Raw genomic sequence first — 19,350 nt, forward strand, 5'->3', positions numbered from 1 at the left:
TAAATGTTATTACCGTGAAGCACTTTGGTCAACTCTGTTGTTTTAAATGCTACATAAATAAAGTTGAGAGATTAAAGGAGACCTATTATTGCACTTTTTACAAGATGTAATATAAGTCTCAGGTGTCCCCAGATTGTGTCTGTGAAGTTTCAGCTCAAAATACCCCACGGATCATTTATTATACCATGCTGTAAATGCCTCTTTTTAGGTGGAATTAAAAACGTGCTGTTTCGTGTGTCTCTTTAAATGCAAATGAGCTGCTGCTCCCCGCCCCCTATTATTATACAGACAGCAAGTGTAAAAATAACGACATAGCTCTGGTCTCCGTGAATACAATCAGAGACAATGGTAACTTTAGCTGCATTATCCGTGGAATCAGCTAACAAGCACATTCGGAAAGGCGATTTGCAAACATTAACAAAATATAAAGTTCGATACTAAAGCTGGAACACAAACAGTTGGTACTGATCCATGCTTGAGAATCATATATTTGGAAAATCCTGCTTTATATTTGTGGCAGCGGGGGCGTGGTCGAGCGCCCGTCCAGAGAGTGATAAAGCGCTAAGGGCGGTAAAAATTATGTCTAACACCTGTCTCCAATTCCAGTGAGCTGGGGAGAGCGGCATATAAACAGCCACGCCACCGTCAGAAGCAGAGAGAGAACGACACATCAGTCCAGTGTTGGCATGTGTCCTGAATGTCAAAAAGCTGCATGTCTTTTAAGAAGTTTATGGAGAGTTTTTGTTATTGGTGAAGCTATCTGAGTGAACCCAGGAAAACACTAGAGAGAGTGTACAGGCTGTGCAGAGAGCAGAAAATAAAACCATTATGTTGACGGTGTCTGAGCTTCCCGACTCGTCCTTTCCCGTGCAACCTTCAAAATATTGATCCTCATTCACAAAGCAGTCCGGTGTAAAATGATTTAAACAAACAAACACATTTTTGTATGTTTTGGGGCACATATGCTTCAAAAACAAAACCTGTCCACTGCGTCTTCAGTGGCTCTGATGCCGGAAGCACATGAAGACACTTATGTTCACTTTTACAGCCAACAACAGAACACTTATGATGCTTACGAAGCTGAGACATTATTCTTCCCACTTTAGCTGCTCCAGCGTGGAAAAAAATGGCGGACTGTGTGTAGAACACTCGGGGGAGAATCTATGATAATAGGGTGGAGTCCGTCACCAGTCGTGGGCGTGGCCTGCTCTAAAGTGACGTCACTTTAGAGCAGAAACGAAAACCGATCATTTTGAGACACTGTTTTTGATTAATAGAAATATAAGAAAGAGGAGTGGGTGGACTTTTAACATTGTAGGGTGGTTGTGTACACACACTGCCTACTCACATTTATGTTCAAACACCATGTAAAAGTGAATCTTGCATAATAGGTCCCCTTTAAAGTGCAAATGCTGTGATTTAATTATATAAATATATAGTTTACATGTGCTGCATGGTTCACAGTAGATTAGTGCTCTGCTTTGTCATCTCAAACAACGTGAATGATTCTCAATGTCTGTGGAGTTTCCAGAGTATGAGCGGGTCAAATTTATCCATTCATTTAAAGTATGCAGCTCATCCACGCTAAGATTGCAGCCTTTAGCGGTTTAATAAATCACACTAGGACATGTCACGATTTTAATTTGATTAATTGTCCTTTTCAGTGTAAGGTGTAACAGAGCACGCATTCAAAATGAGCATTTTAAAGCTGTGTGTGTCAGTCATACTGTGCGCTGGCATCGGATAGAGTCGGTGCTCGGTACTAACGAAACACTGGTATCATCACATCTTTTTTATTTTAGTATCGACTTGGTACCAAAGTACCGGTACTTTTGACAACACTATTGTCCAGCCTCAGCTACTACAATAGCATGTCTATGCACTGCACATAATGACACCGTAAACTAAAAACATAAAACAAGGATTCAAAAATGATGGGGATAAAATATACTTTAATTAACATAAAAATAATATGCTTAAATATGCAATATAACAATTACAAGAAGTCAATTTCAGAAGTCATACATATCAAATATGTAACAATAAGGACAACGTAGATACATCGCAATAGGTTAACACACAAGTAATAATGTTCGATTCATAAAAGAATGACAAGCAATAGAAGCTTCAACAACCCCACCAGAAAACATATCCAAGCATTACAGCAGGTAAAAAACTTAGCCAAATGGATAACAGATAAACATCCATCCAGACTGCAGCGATGCAGTCCTGAACTGTGCGAGTGTTACTGAACTGAACTGTAGTTTCTCCAGCCAGAAAATGAGACAGCCGGTTCTTCTTTCCTGTGTTGATGTACGTCATAAGTCAGCGATTTCGCGCCAAATCGAACCCGACAGCTCAAAATATAAATAATTTTTATAGGATAACCATAGTGAATCGGGGTAAGGTAAGGACATTGTTTTGAACACTGATTGTTCATGTACACAATCAATATTGGCAATTTGTTTATTTTTAACCAAAAAAACTTACATCGTGCAGCTTTAATCTTACGTGAGTTCTATTATACCTCTAATAAAATATTTATTGCGGCATCTTTGCCTTTGTATCACCTTCTTTTAATAAACAACTTCACGGATCTTAAGTGTTTTCTTCCCCAAATAAATATGAACAAAATGAATACTATTGCTGTGACTTGCAGTGCACTGCAGTGTATGTCTTTCTAATCAAAATGCCTTTATATACCAAAACTTGGTGGTGTATCCACAAAATCTTTATTTCTGTGCTATTGTTAACAGTCGTTATCAGCTGTACTTTCGCTGGCAGTATTAAAGTATCTAATAATGGGTCAGACTGAAGATAGGTTTTGTTGGGTGAGATGTGTGTTTTATTGTTTGCATTGCATTGCGTTTAATTCATAACGTGCAGGGTTTTAAGCAAATATACACAAGTAGATATACATGGCAATAAGATACAATAAAAAATGTTTTAACAGTCATTATGAGTGTGCATTATGCAGTGACTGTAAACAAATGCACTTAACACAAGTATATACAGTATGTGTGACAGTGGCATATAATTAATATAGTTCAAAATGACAACACGTTTTAATTTTTTTAATTCTTTTTTTACACTCGATTCTTTCTAATCACCCCTCTGATTGTGTCTTCATGGTAATAATGCCAGTCAACTAGGAAAAATGTTATAGTAGTAAAACTAAATAGTTTGTGAAGTATCTTGTGTTGTTTTCTTTCTCATTGAGCAAATGAACAACACACTCGTCATCGCTGCTGCAGCAGCTTATAGAGAAATCAGTTACATTTTTTCATTCTACCCACTAGAGAACTTGTTTGCTTGTCTTGTTTGTTTTGCAAACTTGTCAAGAGGTTAGTTGTTCTCATCCATGATGGGCAGAGGCGGACCAGCTCAAAATTGCGTTGATCCACCTACCGTAACGGCCGAACATTCACGTCGCTTTCTATGGAAAAGGGCCATTCGAAAGCGATTCGTCTCATAATCGCATCGTCTTTGGTGTGCAAAGGCCTTACATCTGATCTTAGCGGAGGCTTTTTTCTGATACCAGCCTTCCTAAAAGAACCTCCCTCTTTCACTTCCTAATCTATAATACCATCCCTCATTTAGTCTGTTTCACTCCTCGCTAATGGACTGCTCCCCTCACTTCTGTCACGCCCTCTCTCAATTTTCCCTCCTCCGACATTACTGTGCTGCATGAATGCCTAACACATTGCCATGACAACAGCTTTGTCAGTGGACAGGAGGTCCCAAGGCCTGAGAACTAGAGGAAAGCACAAAGACACACACACACACACACACACACACACACACACACACACACGAGAGAAGCTACATGGGGGTCCTCACCAGTGTTTGCCAGTCAGTCCAGGATAAATCCTTCTGATTGTAGTAGGGTCACCTCTCCCTCTCGTCAGTCCTGACCCGTCTGCCTCCTCTTTCCCCTGAGTTTTAAAAGCCGGTTTATCTCTTCACCCCTCCTGAAATAAACAAACAGACATTGTTAGACTCACAAAGCAAATGCAGTGATAGTATAACTTTATAACTTTGTGTGTGAAGGGGGCTATGAACTTCAACATAGACAATTAACAACAGCCAATCAGATAAGAAATGTATTTACTGTTTGTGTTTGATCTTTCCAAATCCTTCAAGACACTTTGGCTACAGAGTACATTGTATATGTAGACATTAGCAACTTTGGGTTAGATCACCTAAAAATGAAAATTTGTCATTTTGTACTCACACCATCATGTTGTTCCAAACAAGTATGATTGCTTTCTTTCGTGAAACAAAAGGAGATGCTAGGCAGAATGTAAAGAACTGACATCCTCAGTCACCATTCACTTTCATTGCATCTTTCTTTCTATACAATAAAAGTAAATGGTGACTGAGGCTATCAATCCCTAACATTCTGACAAATATATCCATTTTGGTCCACAACAGATTCAAAGTCATACAGGTTTAAAACAAATTAAGGGTGAGAATGACAATTTTCATTTATGGTTAGACTATCCCTTTAAAACCATCTGTCTGTAGACACTTGCAACAAGAGCTTACACCCTATAGTGTTTATAGTCCCCTTGCATGCTTCTATTTTAAGTCCCATAGCCATCTGAGGTCATCGTGGTGCAGTGACGGAGCAACAATCCCATAATGCACGAGGCAAGAATGCAAAACAGCCTGGGAATGGCATTCCTCTGACCAGACCAGTATAAAGGACCTATTGTGAGCAAACGCATGTGTGTGTTTTCTCATGAGACCTCAATTCCTGATTACTAGTGTAAACTTTAAGTCAAGGTTACATTAAGACATAAAAGAACAAGTGATTAACAACCTGAGAAAGAAAACAAAATGTAAAACACAGATCCAAAGCATGATTATTTCATGTAGCTCTCTAAGCCACAGTTTGTCTGAATGCAGCTGTGCCAATATCGACAAAAGAAAATCCATTAATCTTTCCTATAAAAAGGTAAGAGGATTTTAGCCTAACACCTACACACAGATGTAGCCTGAGAATAGCCAACATCCACGTGAGCTCAGCACACTCTCTACATTATTCAGGTACTGATGGTGATGTCATTATTAAGGTGGTTTTACACCCTGTTGGCTACAGATAAGAACAATTCAAGCCCACCCACTATACCAAGCCAGAGATGATAAGGGATACCAAGTCAAATCAAACAATTAGTGGTCGACCGATATATCGCAGAAGCCAATATATCGGCCAACATTCTGACATTTTTAATTATCGACATCTGCCGATAAATTTTCCCCTTTGGCCAATTTGTTTCTTGAGGACACTGAGAATCGGCTGCTTGCATGTGAAGCGACTGAGACATGTTAACAACCAGTCACAGTTCGTTTTGTTGTTTCGTGCCATTGTGTTACTACAATAATAGACCAGTGTGCAACAGTCTTATTTAAACTGTTCGCATAACAGAGCCGTGCAGACGCGTTTGAGCTCATAATGTTAAAGCGCTCACCTGTTTCATTCTCCCTCTCTCTCCTCAATAGTTCCCTGTAACTTTTAAACTGTCTTTTCTAATGATAAAAAGGCAAATATCAATAAAACTAATATCATATACCATCTGCTAATATGCACATATCTCGTTTAAACAGATGTAATAAACCAATCTCACACAACTTCAGCAGATCCAGCATCCTGTGGAATACTCATAAATCTTCCTCTGCACACATTCTAACAGTCTCTCCTCAACAGTTCCCTGTAACTTTTCTAACGATAAAAGGCAAATATAAATAAAACTTCTATTATATACCATCTGCAAATATGCAGATATCTTGTTTAAACCGATGTCAATCACGATCCTCATGAAAATCCAGTGTTTTCTTCCCATTGAGCGCTCTTCTAATATGTTCCTCTGAAGCACATATTCTATCAGCCAGAATCAAAACTTCAGGATCAGGATTAAAAGTTCCTCTGATTCACAAATCATGACGACAATCCAAGCAGGCGATCCAGGCCGTTTAAACTGTCAGGAGACTGCTGCTGCTCGCGCTGGAGCCGCATGAGAGCATGAGTGCAACTTCTAAGTCTTTCTAGCAAGTCAGTCCACTGTCGGCCATGTTTGGAATGCTCTCGGGAGGCTATTTCCAGTCATACCAGTGCAGCTCTTATCTACTTGAATGGGGAAAGACCGAAATCTCCAAAACGGTTGGTCAAGATTACGATCAAAGAACATATTTCAAATCAGCAGTAAAATCTGACAACAGTGGTATCATAAATGGTGCTTCTTTACCTAAGATTACGAAAAAAAAAAAAAAAAAAAAACGCAATTTTCCCAGCTTTTATAGCTAATGATCATGTGCGTTCTAGAGTTGATTGACAGGTGATGTCTGTATCTAAAAGGTGATTGGCCCTTTTACCTGTAAGGCGGGACTTCCTATCTATATCCATTGACCGTTGGCTGCAGTTCTTATTTCTCCTATTCATTTTAATAGAAATGGCCCGTCTCTGCTAAATAGTCTCTGGTGCAACTTCAAGGTAAAAACGCTTCACGTGTGCTATTGGTAATTATCTCATTCACTATGCACTGTATGTACAATTGGATTGATTCTGTATTTTTTGAGAAAATGTGATTGCTAACGTGGACATGCCATCTATGGTTGCTGGACTACTGTGTGTACTGTTATTTCCTTCTTCCTAATATATTAACAATTTCTTTGTGCAAATAAATTACTAACATTTTATGACTAAACAGAAATCAGAAGAAACTGTCTACCATTTAAATACAATATTATTTTTTAGATTCTTTTTTACGAAGTTAAAATTTTGTATGAAATTGAGTAAATATAATGATGAGTTTATTATTATTATTATTTTAGCAATTTTATGTTTTGTAAATTACTATTTTAAATTTTGTTATATATCGGATTATCAGCCATCCTGCTCTCTGGATATTGGCATCGGATATTAAAAAACCCATATCGGTCATCTTTTTGCCTATGGATTTTGAATCGCTTTCCTATCATAATTAATCTACAAACAAATAGAGAAAAACAAAAAGTTTATCCAGTCAGAATTTATTCCTTGATGCTTACAAGCAAAGTGTGACAACTGTTTCACAAATCACGTGCCAAGCAGCGCACGAGTCTGAGCTCCACCCCGTCAGGCCTTCAGAATTTCCACAGAATTCCTCAACAGTGCAAATGAATGAGCAACTAAAGTCAGATTGTCAGATTCATCAGCCAATCAGACTGATTTATTTGTTCTTGGTGGGTGTGATCTTTAGGATATGTCCCGGTCGAGGCCTTCTAGCTGGCCTTGAATGACGCAATCACGCTTTAAGCGATGTACGTAATTTGAAAGCGAAGAGTGTGAGATCATCATCACTGCTGCTATCGCCATTGAGAAAGAGATCCATATGGATTTAAAAACACGAGATGTTCTGCATGACCGTGTGATTGCTTAATTTATTAAACAGGAAAGGAGGGCTGATTTTCACTTCAAGCAAATTGGTAAGTGCTTTTTGCATTGTTATAGCAACATCAGGAGTTTTCTAAGTGTAAATTAGGCTGCTTGAGCATTCAGTGTCGGATCAAGTTTTGAAAAGTAGTGCTGCATTCCATTCAACTCAGAAAGTCAGATTTTCCAACTTCTTACTAGGAAAAGTGCAATGGAATGCATCTTGAAGTCAGAATTACAACTTGTAGGCTCGGGCAGAAATTCTCAACTCCAATTTCGCCGAGATGCAGGGGCATGATGTCACACAAACATGTCCACACTCAGGGAGATATACAAAGTAAGTGATAAACATTCACTTTATTAAGTAATTTCGATAAATTAGTTTGTTTCCACATTACATGATATTAAAGCTTGTTTAACAAACGCCTGCAGAAACCGGTGTATAAAACAAATGCTAGCGCTGCAGGGTTGTTTATCAGTTGGGTTGCTAGGAGACATCTCTAATGAGTGTCAAACCCCCGCTAAGCTAACGGGAGCATTGCAGTTCCGAATTTCAGGGAATGGAATGCATTTATGGTCGGAGATATCAAGTAGGAATATCCCACATCCAACTTGAATGGAATGCAGCATAACCGTGTACCCCGATGAAATGAAATTTATTGCAAGCAACATTTAAATCGCAAATATTATTAGATATATTTTTCCAGGTATTATAGACCTCCTTGGTAGATTCATATGAAAAATTATGATTTTTGAAGTTCATTTCACAAAACAGTCATGCTGCAGTTAAAATTAGGCTTGCTTGAGCATTAAGTTTCATTTCAAGTTCTGGCTTTAGTGCGTGGATGTGTTTTTAAAATGTCAGTTGGTATTACTAGCTGACTGCCACGTAATGTATGATATACGGCATTTTATTCATTGTGAAACTGTGTTTTCTTAATGGCATGAAATCACACTAAAGGCCAAGACTTAAAATGCACGGCCCACGGCTGCTAGATAGGCATTTTCTTCCACCGAAAAAGGAGCAATTTGAAAACGCTCTCCATTACCACATATTTTGGAAAATTATGACATTAGCAATTCTTATTCTGGTTGAGATCATTTCAGATTGCAACAAAACAGATATAACAAATCAGAATCAGAAATGTTTGTTTTACTGCATGTTTCATCCACATTAGTGGAATAATGCTTCCTTAACTATCCATCGCGACCTGCAGCGGAATTATGCTGCAATAGTGGGATATCCCCTCTTATGTAAAACTACGGGTTTCCCACAATGTACAATCGCATGTACGCGAATGTGAGGGACAGTCGATATTTAACATTGGCGTGTAAAAATGGGTTTATAGTGTATGTGCTTTTCCTTGTGACATTTGTTATCCCGTTTGTTCAAACACATGCGCACTCTTCAGAAACTTGTAAATGCATAAGCGGCATTCTTACAAGACTACATTAAGCCCCGTTCTCCGGGAGAAACCTGGATGCGTTAAACCGCTTTCTTTTAATCCCTTAAATGGCATAAGGAAATTTGCGTTTTTGTTTACATGATGTTTCAGAATGACGCTTTCTGCAAAAACACTGGAATTAAGTGCATGTAAATGTGGTTGCTGACAGGCAAGGCAAAAGGGAGATTTTGGACCCTGGTGCAGACAAACAAGGCCTTAGTTAATATTGTCTTTCACGTTCCACACATGTATGAACACTAACACACACACACACACACACACACACACACAACACACACACACACACACCACACACACACACACCACACACACACACACACCACACACACACACACACCACACACACACACACACACCCCCCCAACACGGAACATCTCAAGGATGTTTCCCCCTCCCCCTCCTTTATAACACAACACGCAGTAGAGAGCCTCAAGACTGAAAAACATATAAATAGAGCCTCGAACCATCTGCTGCTCAAGAGCTTAAGTAGCCTACTTCGAACCCTCCTGTCCCATTCAACAGTGGGCTGGCTCGGGCTCAACTACAGCTCTGCCTAGCACGCTAAGCCTCTGGCCTCTTATGCAGGGAATAGGGACATCTGGGCTCTTTCTGTAGATTCTGCCCTTTACACCAATCTAGGATCAGCTCTCCCAAACCAAAATCTAAACTTGAACCCTTATTGGCTAAACAGTAAAGCTGATTTCAGATAAACACAGAAGAGAAGGCTAATATCTCCTAGTATAGAAGAATAGGGATGAGGTGGGGTGGATTAGAAAGAGCAGGTCCATGGCTCAATGCAGGTGTTTCCAGCCAGAGCAGAGCAGGTGCAGCATGGCTGGCCCTTAGGCTGTGGGTGTGCCTCACCATAGAAGCCAATGGATGCGAGCATGTGTCAACAAACCCTGTTGTTTTTCATTCCACCTGAGAAATGGTCCTCACAGATACTGCTGTGAACACACACTGTTCAATACAAATGACGTGCTCTCACCAGCCGCATTCCTGGTAAGCTTCAGTAAGAGAGTAGTTTTAGTACTGTAAACTAAAAGAGAAAGTCAACAGTGTTGAAAAAGTGATAAGATAAACATGGAACCGATCAAGATCAAACTATGTTGAAGTTCTACTTAACACATCACATACAGCCATTTTGACCAGTCCAATTCTTACTAAGATCACACAGCTAAAGCTATATGACATTCTCAGTCTGTTTACAAAACAAACCCATTAATTGCAATGTGGCTCTTAGAGCTCGTTTAATCAAACAAACAGCTAAGTGCTCCACTTCAAGCAATAAATAACAGACTTTTTTCATGTGAAAGAAGATTTGCCCTTGGGCTGACAGCCACGAGATGAACCTGTTACATTGACAAACAAGAAACGGCTCTTTCTGAGGAGTGGCAGTAAGGAAAACACAACAGTAACGGAAGTCTGGGAACTCCCTTCATCATACCGCTCCAAAGAGGTTTTATAAGCTCATATATACTGTATAATAATTGGTGCTGTCAGTCAATTAAATTTTTTTCTTTTTAGGAAAGAAAACAAAATATATAACTATATAATGCTTTATTAACATTTTCAAACAAAGCCTTCCACAGTTATATCAAATATCACCAATTCAAATAACATTACACATTTTCCAAAGTCTAAGTGGAAGTTTAACTAATTGAAAGATCTAGTCCCCACATAGGTTGCACTTTCATTGCAATGGGCATTACATTTCTTAAACTCTTATCCTCCACAATATTAATCAGCTGGTAGACTGTGGCTATCCACTTTGTTAAAGCAGTCGTAAAGCCACGTTCATGATTCGCGTCACAGCGCCACACTAAACTCCACATGAAAAGCGCTTGCAGACTAGAACGTCTCATTGTGCGTTTTGGTTGTAGTTAAGATTTGTTGGGCTTTTGTGGTAATTAAAATGTGCCTTACATAGGCTGAAAAATACTTTATTTGTAACAAGTTCCATATTGGCTTGTTTTGTACATCAAATAGCATTAAGAGCTCCTTTCCCCATCACTTTTTCACTGACACTGAATCACACTGTTGTGTGTATTTGTATGTTGTGAAGTGTGTCAGTGTAATGACTCTGGGTGGACACATCGCAAAGGTTCCGCCCTTCCAACCAGTGTTGATGCTGGGTTATGCTGTATTAACATTAAATGTGTTAATCGCGATTTAGAAAAATTAACGCGTTTAACCTTAATCGCATGTGTTAACAAGCATAATAATTTTTCAAAGCTCTGGGGTCCATCTCCACACCTTTACACTGAAAAAGCCGAATTGAATTGACACCTCACAGATAACAATCTCTCTCATCAGAGAGCTGGAAATGCATAATGCAAAAGTCAGTCAACAAAATGGCAACAAAAGAAATCTAGACAGGCATCATGGAGAAGGGAGAGGAGCTGGACAGGCTGACACTTCCATGGCTGTCACTACAGAGGAGAAACAGACCAGGATCATTATCTTCCCCAAAGCTCCAGCTCAACATTCCAACACCCAAAGCTTACGTACCAAGAAAATTCCAGATTTCAGGCTCCTAAGAATCAGGGCACGTACCACTAAGTACCAGGAGAGAGAGCAACGCCAGAGAGAGAGAGTGGAAAAGACAGGGAAAGAGATAAAGGGAAAATCTGTGGAAACAGCATCTTTAAAGCTGAAAGTGAACCTATACGAGTATGCAAAAATCATTGTACAGTCTAAAGCAGGAAAGCACTAACTACCAAAAAGCTGGGATAAATCATTTTTGGCCTGTGCTGTGCAGGCAAGAATTTAAAGGATTTACAAGTTTTGTGTTTGGGAAGTGGGAAGAGAACAAAAACACATGACTTTTATCTTGGCTGCTGATGTGTTTTCAAAGCTATTAATAAGTAAACTATTCTACTTGCCTTCAGATTAATAACTTACATGGGAAACATTCAGAAGGAAAGCCATGTGCGTTTGAGTGTGCAACTATACAGAGAGAATAAATTATTCAAGTGGGTGATACGTGAAACCAACAAGTGTGAATCCTTAGGTCAACCTCTTCCATTTTAAAACATCAACGTGTACCGGGTTCTAAATACTGCCAATTAATTCCTTTGCTTGAATATCTGTGACAACAAGGGATAGGTTTAGCATGGTCAACTAGTCGGTTAGTGAGATTTGAACCTAGATTTGTTATCTTGTGATTTTGTTTTAGTGGCGGTGCTTTGAAAGGGGATAGGAACATCAGATCAATCACTTTTGCCCATTTATTCGTTGAATATCTGTCAGTTAATCTACTGAAGGACATTGCTTAGTTTTCATACAGTTGAAATCAGAAGTTTACATACACTTAGCTTGAAGTCAGTTAAACTCATTTTTGAACCACTCCACAGATTTCATATTAGCAAACTATAGTTTTGGCAAGTCGTTTAGGACATCTACTTTGTGCATGACACGAGTAATTTTTTCAACAATTGTTTACAGACAGATTGTTTCACTTTTAATTGACTATATCACAATTCTCATGGGTCAGAACTTTACATACACTAAGTTAACTGAGCCTTTAAGCAGCTTGGAAAATTCCAGAAAATGATGTCAAGCCTTTAGGCAATTAGCTTCTGTTAGGCTAATTGGAGTCAATTGGAGGTGTACCTGTGGATGTATTTTAAGGCCTACCTTCAAACTCAGTGCCTCTTTGCTTGACATCATGGGAAAATCAAAATAAATCAGCCAAGACCTCTGGAAAAAAAATTGTGGACCTCCACAAGTCTGGATCATCCTTGGGAGCAATTTCCAAATGCCTGAAAGTACCACGTCATCTGTACAAACAATAGTACACAAGTATAAACACCATGGGACCACGCAGCCATCATACCGCTCAGGAAGGAGACTCATTCTGTCTCCTAGAGATGAGCGTAGTTTGGTGCAAAAAGTGCAAATCAATTCCAGAACAGCAGCAAAGGACCTTGTGAAGATGGTAGACAAGTATCTATATCCACAGTAAAACGAGTCCTATATCGACATAACCTGAACGGCTGCTCAGCAAGGAAGAAGCCACTACTCAAAAACTGGCATAAAAAAGCCAGACTACAGTTTGCAAGTGCACATGGGGACAAAGATCTTACATTTTGGAGAAATGTCCTCAGGTCTGATTAACAAAAATGGAACTGTTTGGCCATAATGACCATCGCTATGTTTGGAGGAAAAAGGGTGAGGCTTGCAAGCCGAAGAACACCATCCCAACCGTGAAGCATGGGGGTGCTTTGCTGCAGGACAGACTGGTGGAAATAGATGGCATCATGGAGGAAGGAAAATTATGTGGATATATTGAAGCAACATCAAGATATCAGCCAGGAAGTTAAAGCTGGGTCGCAAACGTTCCTTCCAAATGGACAATGACCCCAAGCATACCTCCAAAGTTGTGGCAAAATGGCTTAAGCACAACAAAGTCAAGGTATTGGAGTGGCCATCACAAAGCCCTGACCTCAATCCAATAAAGAATTTGTGGGCAGAACTGAAAAAGTGTGTGCGAGCAAGGTGGCCGACAAACCTGACTCAGTTACACCAGTTCTGTCTGGAGGAATGGGCCAAAATTCCAGCAACTTATTTTGAGAAGCTTGTGGAAGGCTACCCAAAACGTTTGACCCAAGTTAAGCAATGCTACCAAATACTAACAAAGTGTATGTAAACTTCTTACCCACTGGGAATGTGATGAAAGAAATAAAAGCTGAAATAAATAATTCACTCTACTATTATCCTGACCTGTCCTGACATTCTTAAAATAAAGAGTAGTGATCTTAACTGACCTAAGACAGGCAATGTTTCTACAAATAAATGTCAGGAGTTTAACTTGATGCAAATGTGGGGCCACTTTCTGCAGTGACTACCAACAGGACTGAAGACTGTGTCAAGATTGTGACTTATAATTTAATTGTGCATCTGTAGTGTGTGTGTGTGTGTGAGAGCAACAGCACAAAAACACTCAAAGGAGAAAGCACACTGTGGTGAAATTTAAAATGCAAAGTCACATTCTGTTGGTATTTGTGTTACCTTGTTGTCTATTAAAGTCTACATTCCCAAAAGTAATGAAGCAATCGCTCTCTTGAATATCAACACATTAATAAAGAGTGTTTTTCCGTGAGTATTCAGGCTGTGGCTGTGAGGCTGTTTAACTTGAGCCACCATCACATATCATGTTAAAATATCCCCACCTACTGTTCAAGCCAAGCCGCACTCTAAATAAGCGGTATCAAACACGATTCAACCCGCTTTGCATCCACCGCTTGCGGTCTTGCGCAAACGGGAAAATTTCCGCATTTCGTCTGAAACTGGAGAAGTGAGTGACTGTCACAGATAAACTCAGTTTATTTTTCCCCACTCTTATAACAATATTGACAACTGGATGTTGGACAGATACAAGAAAAACTTAAGGTATGCTTTTGTCCTTTGATGTGTATTCATAAGTATACATATTTATTTTACCAATGTAATTAATGTTCATATTAATGTCAAAATATATCATCGGGTGATGTCAGCGTAAATAACTAATCAAACATCGATGTATTACCAGTATATGGCACTCGCCTCGAGCAATGTCTGCAAACAGTGCCTGTTTTGTAAATGTTTTTTGACCATCGCTGTTGTAATTGACTGCATGAAGAAAAAGTTCCCAGACGTAAGACTTAAATGACACAGGGGATTCTCTCTTGCGGCTTGTTTTCTTAGCTTGCCATTTTGCCAACTAATGCATGTGAACTGTGATGTCATCAACTGATTTAACATAATAACAGTTAATAGGACAGCTTCTCTCTGTAGAAAGCTGACCCACGTGAAACACAGGCGGAGTGTGTCCATCTACAGAGCCATACAGGTGCATTAGCGGAGGTTACAACTGCGCATGTCTATTTGGCATTTTCTTCGCCAAACTGTATGATCCAAATGCGTCATTAAACTAGTGATGAACTGTGGAGCAAATGCTTACTGAACTGTGGTTGGCAAACCGTACGGTTTGGTTTTTTACCGAGACACCCCTATTATTATATATATATATATATATATATATATATATATATATATATATATATATATATATATATATATATATACACACACACACACACACACACACACACACACACACAGATCAGCCACAACATAAAAACAACCTGCCTAATATTGTGTAGGTCCCCCTCGTGCCGCCAAAACAGTGCCAACCCCCTTCTCACCACAGTTGTACAGAGCGGTTATCTGAGTTACCATAGACTTTCAGTTTAAACCAGTCTGACCTCTCTAGAGCCCAACCGATATGAAAATTCACAGATTATATGGTGGCCGATGTAGTTAATTTTTGAGCTGGAATGAAAACAGACCTTTTCTATGTGGATTGTGCACCGATATGACTATGCAAAAGGTACTCATAAGGTTGCTTTCTTAAATATTTTTATCAAAGACTATTTGACATTATTATTATATATTGTCAACCAATTCTAGAAATGAACCCTGAGAAAATGAATAAATAAAAATATAATAAATAGCTAAATAAACAATAAATAGCTAAATAAACAACAAGGCATTTCAGTCCACAGAACATGTAGTTTTGCACATCAAAATACAATCTCCAGCACAGGCTAAAAGGATTTCATCACAGCTAGCATAAGCTGAGTCAAGAACATTCAAAACAAATATTACTGTATACAACTGAAGAGAGTACACAGTTTTGAGTTCAGTCATTTAAGGGCAGTTCAGTCATTAGTTCGAACACTCGGGCCAACATGTTGCTATTGTCCTTTACGGGCCCCCTGAAAACAAGTGGGAAAATCCAGGTCTAGACAGAACAAGAGGCCCCAGGCATTTTGGATGGGCTATCTAGGAGAGTTTATGGACAGCACAGGCTTGTTAATTCCTAACTGCGGCGGTCCATCAGGACAGCAGAGCCGGCACATATTGAGAATTCCTCAAGGGGACAGAGACGGGTCACAGAGAACATATCGGTCCTGTACATTCCTGCCCGAGATCCCAGACCCTTCCCGCACCACTGTCCATGTGATAAGAAGGCCTCTCTAAATCATCATACCTCTTTTACCAGGCCAATGCATTGTACACACCGGAGAATGAGAATGCCTCACTATCAGCCTACCTGCTCGTTCCACACATAACTATAGAATGTTTGCTGATAACATTTGGTGCTGGTATTTGTCAGTAGCATGGATATGAATAGTTGGACATATCTGCATTCCAGCACAGAAAACACATCTATACATGACAAATAACTAGGCTTGGGATCGATGCTTTTTTCACGCATTGATAATCGGAAGATTTTCCCGATGATCATCGATATATGGATTTTTTTTTTTTTCAGATGTAAATAGGGCTGCTTGTTGCACAATATTCTCTTCAGACATATTTCTCAACACAACTTTAAGAAACTGTGAGCGGCAGGGTAAATTAAAGGGGACCACACACCGGATGCATCTGGCAGACGATAGGGGTTGGCGATATGACAAAAATCTTATATCACGATAACGATATACATCACGATATAGGCTGCTTGATTATGGCAAAAATCATAATCACGATTATTTTGGTCAATATTGAGATCACGATTATTCAACACGATTACTCATTGACTTTGGAAAAATCATGCATTTTTTTAAACTAAAAAAATAAAAACGTGTCTTTTTAACTGTGGATTTCCTTGAACTTGAAATTTAAACTGCACTGTAGGGGAGGAGGCTATTGCCATATGATAATTAGTATGTCACGTATGGTAGCCAAATAAAGGAAAGCCTCTATCGCCATTATTTACAGCAGGGGTGCTCACACTTCTATGGAATGATATCTACTTTTTCATCTTGTTATTGAAGCAAGATCTACCATGTACAATAAAGGATATACATTATCACGATACCAAAAATTCAGTAGTCGGTAGTGAAATTTGACGATTCTCAATACCAGCTTCAAAACCACAACAAATAATAACACTAACTAATTTATTAATTATGGAAGAATGTTTTCAAGTTCTTAAGTAATTATTAAAGACTAGTAAACAGTCAGTAATAAAATAGTAATGAAGAACAGTAATGAATAGAAATAGATTAAAAATAATAGAACAAATTAAGAAAATTCAGTGCTTTTTTAACAGCTTTAGAAGTTTTTAACAGCAGTAGGCTATCAAGCATTCAAGTAAACATTCATAATGAAATGCAACAAAACTACTACTGGTCTTCACTGTATGATTATAATACATTAATACTTTTTAAAGCTACTAAAAATACCCAATCAAGAGCAGTGAGTGTTTTCTTGATATGGTTGTTTGATTATTATAATGAAACACTAGACAGCAGCAGGTCTATTAGCTTACATTTATACTTTCAAGTACGACATTTTAATACAAATCCGCTTTTTTCTCTGCTGTTTACGTTCACTTTAGACATCACTCTCTGTGTTTACATGAATACCTCACCAAGAAGGGCATTTTGGCAGAACTTTAAATTGTATTTGACAGTTCAGGTGCTCATTAGCTCGAGCATTTTCGGAACACAAGCGCATGTTCAGCACACACACATATGCCGTCTGTCATCAAACAGGGCGCAGCTGTTACTAGATCACTAGTGAATTATTTTCAACAGCAGAATAAGAATATGAACTTTCTCTCACCTTTATGTTAACTACGATTCAACTTTAACTCATGAAAAATAAACTTTTCTTGACTTCTTAATAGAGCTGCGTATCACTGATTTTCTTCATGATAAGATACACACAGTGAACGTGACATATATTATGATTCACTATGTCGTGAGCCATCACGTTATAATCTAGCTGCAGCAAACGCATGCGAGAGACTAGCATCCCCTCTCCAGAGTGTGCATTAGCAGGGAGAATATCCAATATCTTCCCCGGTCACTGCACACAACTCATAGACGAGGCGCTGACCGCACAGAAAAATGCCAGTTCCTGAGTTTATTTTCATAAACCGCTTCCTTATTATTTGAACTTTAATAAAGGATGCTTTAAAGATATAATGCTGGGGTGTTTCATTGCGAAACAGAATGCGGCACAATAATAGTTTTATCTCGATTATCTTGTTTTCATAATCATTGAAAGCCAAAATCGTAATTGAAAATAAAATTAGATTAATCAGCCAGCCCTACAATATAGTATAAATTTTTGTTGGACAATCAATAAAAATTGGTTAATATATTAAATAATATTGTAATGCCTATTTTGGGATAATTAAATACTTCCAAATACATCCATTTTATATAATTTTCTCTTTATTTGGAAATTGACAAAAGTCCATCTTAAAAAAAAAAAAAACTTGGTTTAAATCATTATTATCATAATGCTAAATTTATATCGTCATATCGCCCAGCCCTAGCAGACAACATGGCGTGTTCTAAAATTCAAAACAATTATTTATTTTCTAAAGGTACACACAACCGCCAACGCTCAGCGTCAACATTCTGAAGTGCCACGGAGCACAAGTTGCATAGTTTTCCATTAAATATGACCCAAACCATTAACAAAAAACAAAGGTTATTTACTCTAGTCATTACTGGATGATATATTGTGAATAAGTACATTTCATAGAGCCTTACTCAAATGTATTTTCAGTAACAAGTACGTCTTTTTGTGGTTACACTGCTTGAAAGACCTATTCAAGGCCACATACAGAGAAATTGCATAATAAACGTTGCCATTGCTAATCGTTCAGTTTGTGTAGTCTCACCATTTTCCTACACTAACCTGGAAAAACAACGTCACTTTGTTCATTCTTGAAGAAGTAACCTTCGTAACTTTGGATTGCCATCTCCTGCGCAGTTTCAGCTCGTCCTGTGTGTGTGTGTGTGTGTGTGTGTCTTGTGGTCTCCCAATATTATTACGCCAGACTGTTAAACAGAGGTCAACTGAGTGCATTGGAAAGCTTGCCAAATGGACTTCTAAATGTCGGCTAATTTTAATACATCAATGCCTCAAAAATAGACTGATAAAATAACGTGCCGAACAATAATTGATATTTTATGACATCCCTACAAATAACATGAGACAAGCAAAACAATTGAAAGGTGAAGTACTGTGCCAATGGCAACACCAAACTTAATTGGGTGTTTCTTCAACTGGGATATTTCATGTCTTAGATTTTTATTAAAACAAACAGATTTCAATTTTCCTCTTTTTGCTTGCTACATTATGAAGATCACATTAAAACTGACTTGGAAACTTTTCAAATGGCTTTTATGCACAGACCGCCTTGTTTACTACAGATTTACTGATTCGATTCCAACTCATTAGCTCCTGATTCGATTAGAATTTTAGCATTCATTTTAGCACTTGTTATACAGGTCAATGTAAATACTTGTAAACAGTACAAATTATGCATATAAACAAACATGTAACTAAATTTAGTAATGTAGTCAGTGTAATAAATGTGTAAATACATACACATTTAAAAGGGCAATCGTTCATTATGAAATATTTTAACAAATATGATATTGCAGCATCCAAGAA

The 19,350-nt window shown here is 38.4% G+C and overlaps 1 protein-coding gene across 2 annotated transcripts in view; it reads right to left on the minus strand.

Annotated features, from left to right (window-relative positions):
- Positions 1-19,350, minus strand: part of pals1a (protein associated with LIN7 1, MAGUK p55 family member a) — a 61,970-nt gene that overhangs the window by 33,071 nt on the left and 9,549 nt on the right. Inside the window, exons 1-2 of one of the 2 annotated variants that reach the window (XM_051722662.1) lie at positions 18,589-18,663; positions 3,841-3,971 (exon numbers count right to left, since the gene is read on the minus strand). The gene's annotated coding sequence lies outside the window, so the exon portion shown is untranslated. Of the gene's footprint in view, positions 1-3,840; positions 3,972-18,588; positions 18,664-19,350 lie in introns of those variants that run through there. The other variant, XM_051722661.1, reaches the window with a different exon arrangement.

This window comes from Myxocyprinus asiaticus, chromosome 17 (assembly GCF_019703515.2).
Source record: "Myxocyprinus asiaticus isolate MX2 ecotype Aquarium Trade chromosome 17, UBuf_Myxa_2, whole genome shotgun sequence".
Classification (NCBI taxonomy): Eukaryota; Metazoa; Chordata; class Actinopteri; order Cypriniformes; family Catostomidae; genus Myxocyprinus; species Myxocyprinus asiaticus.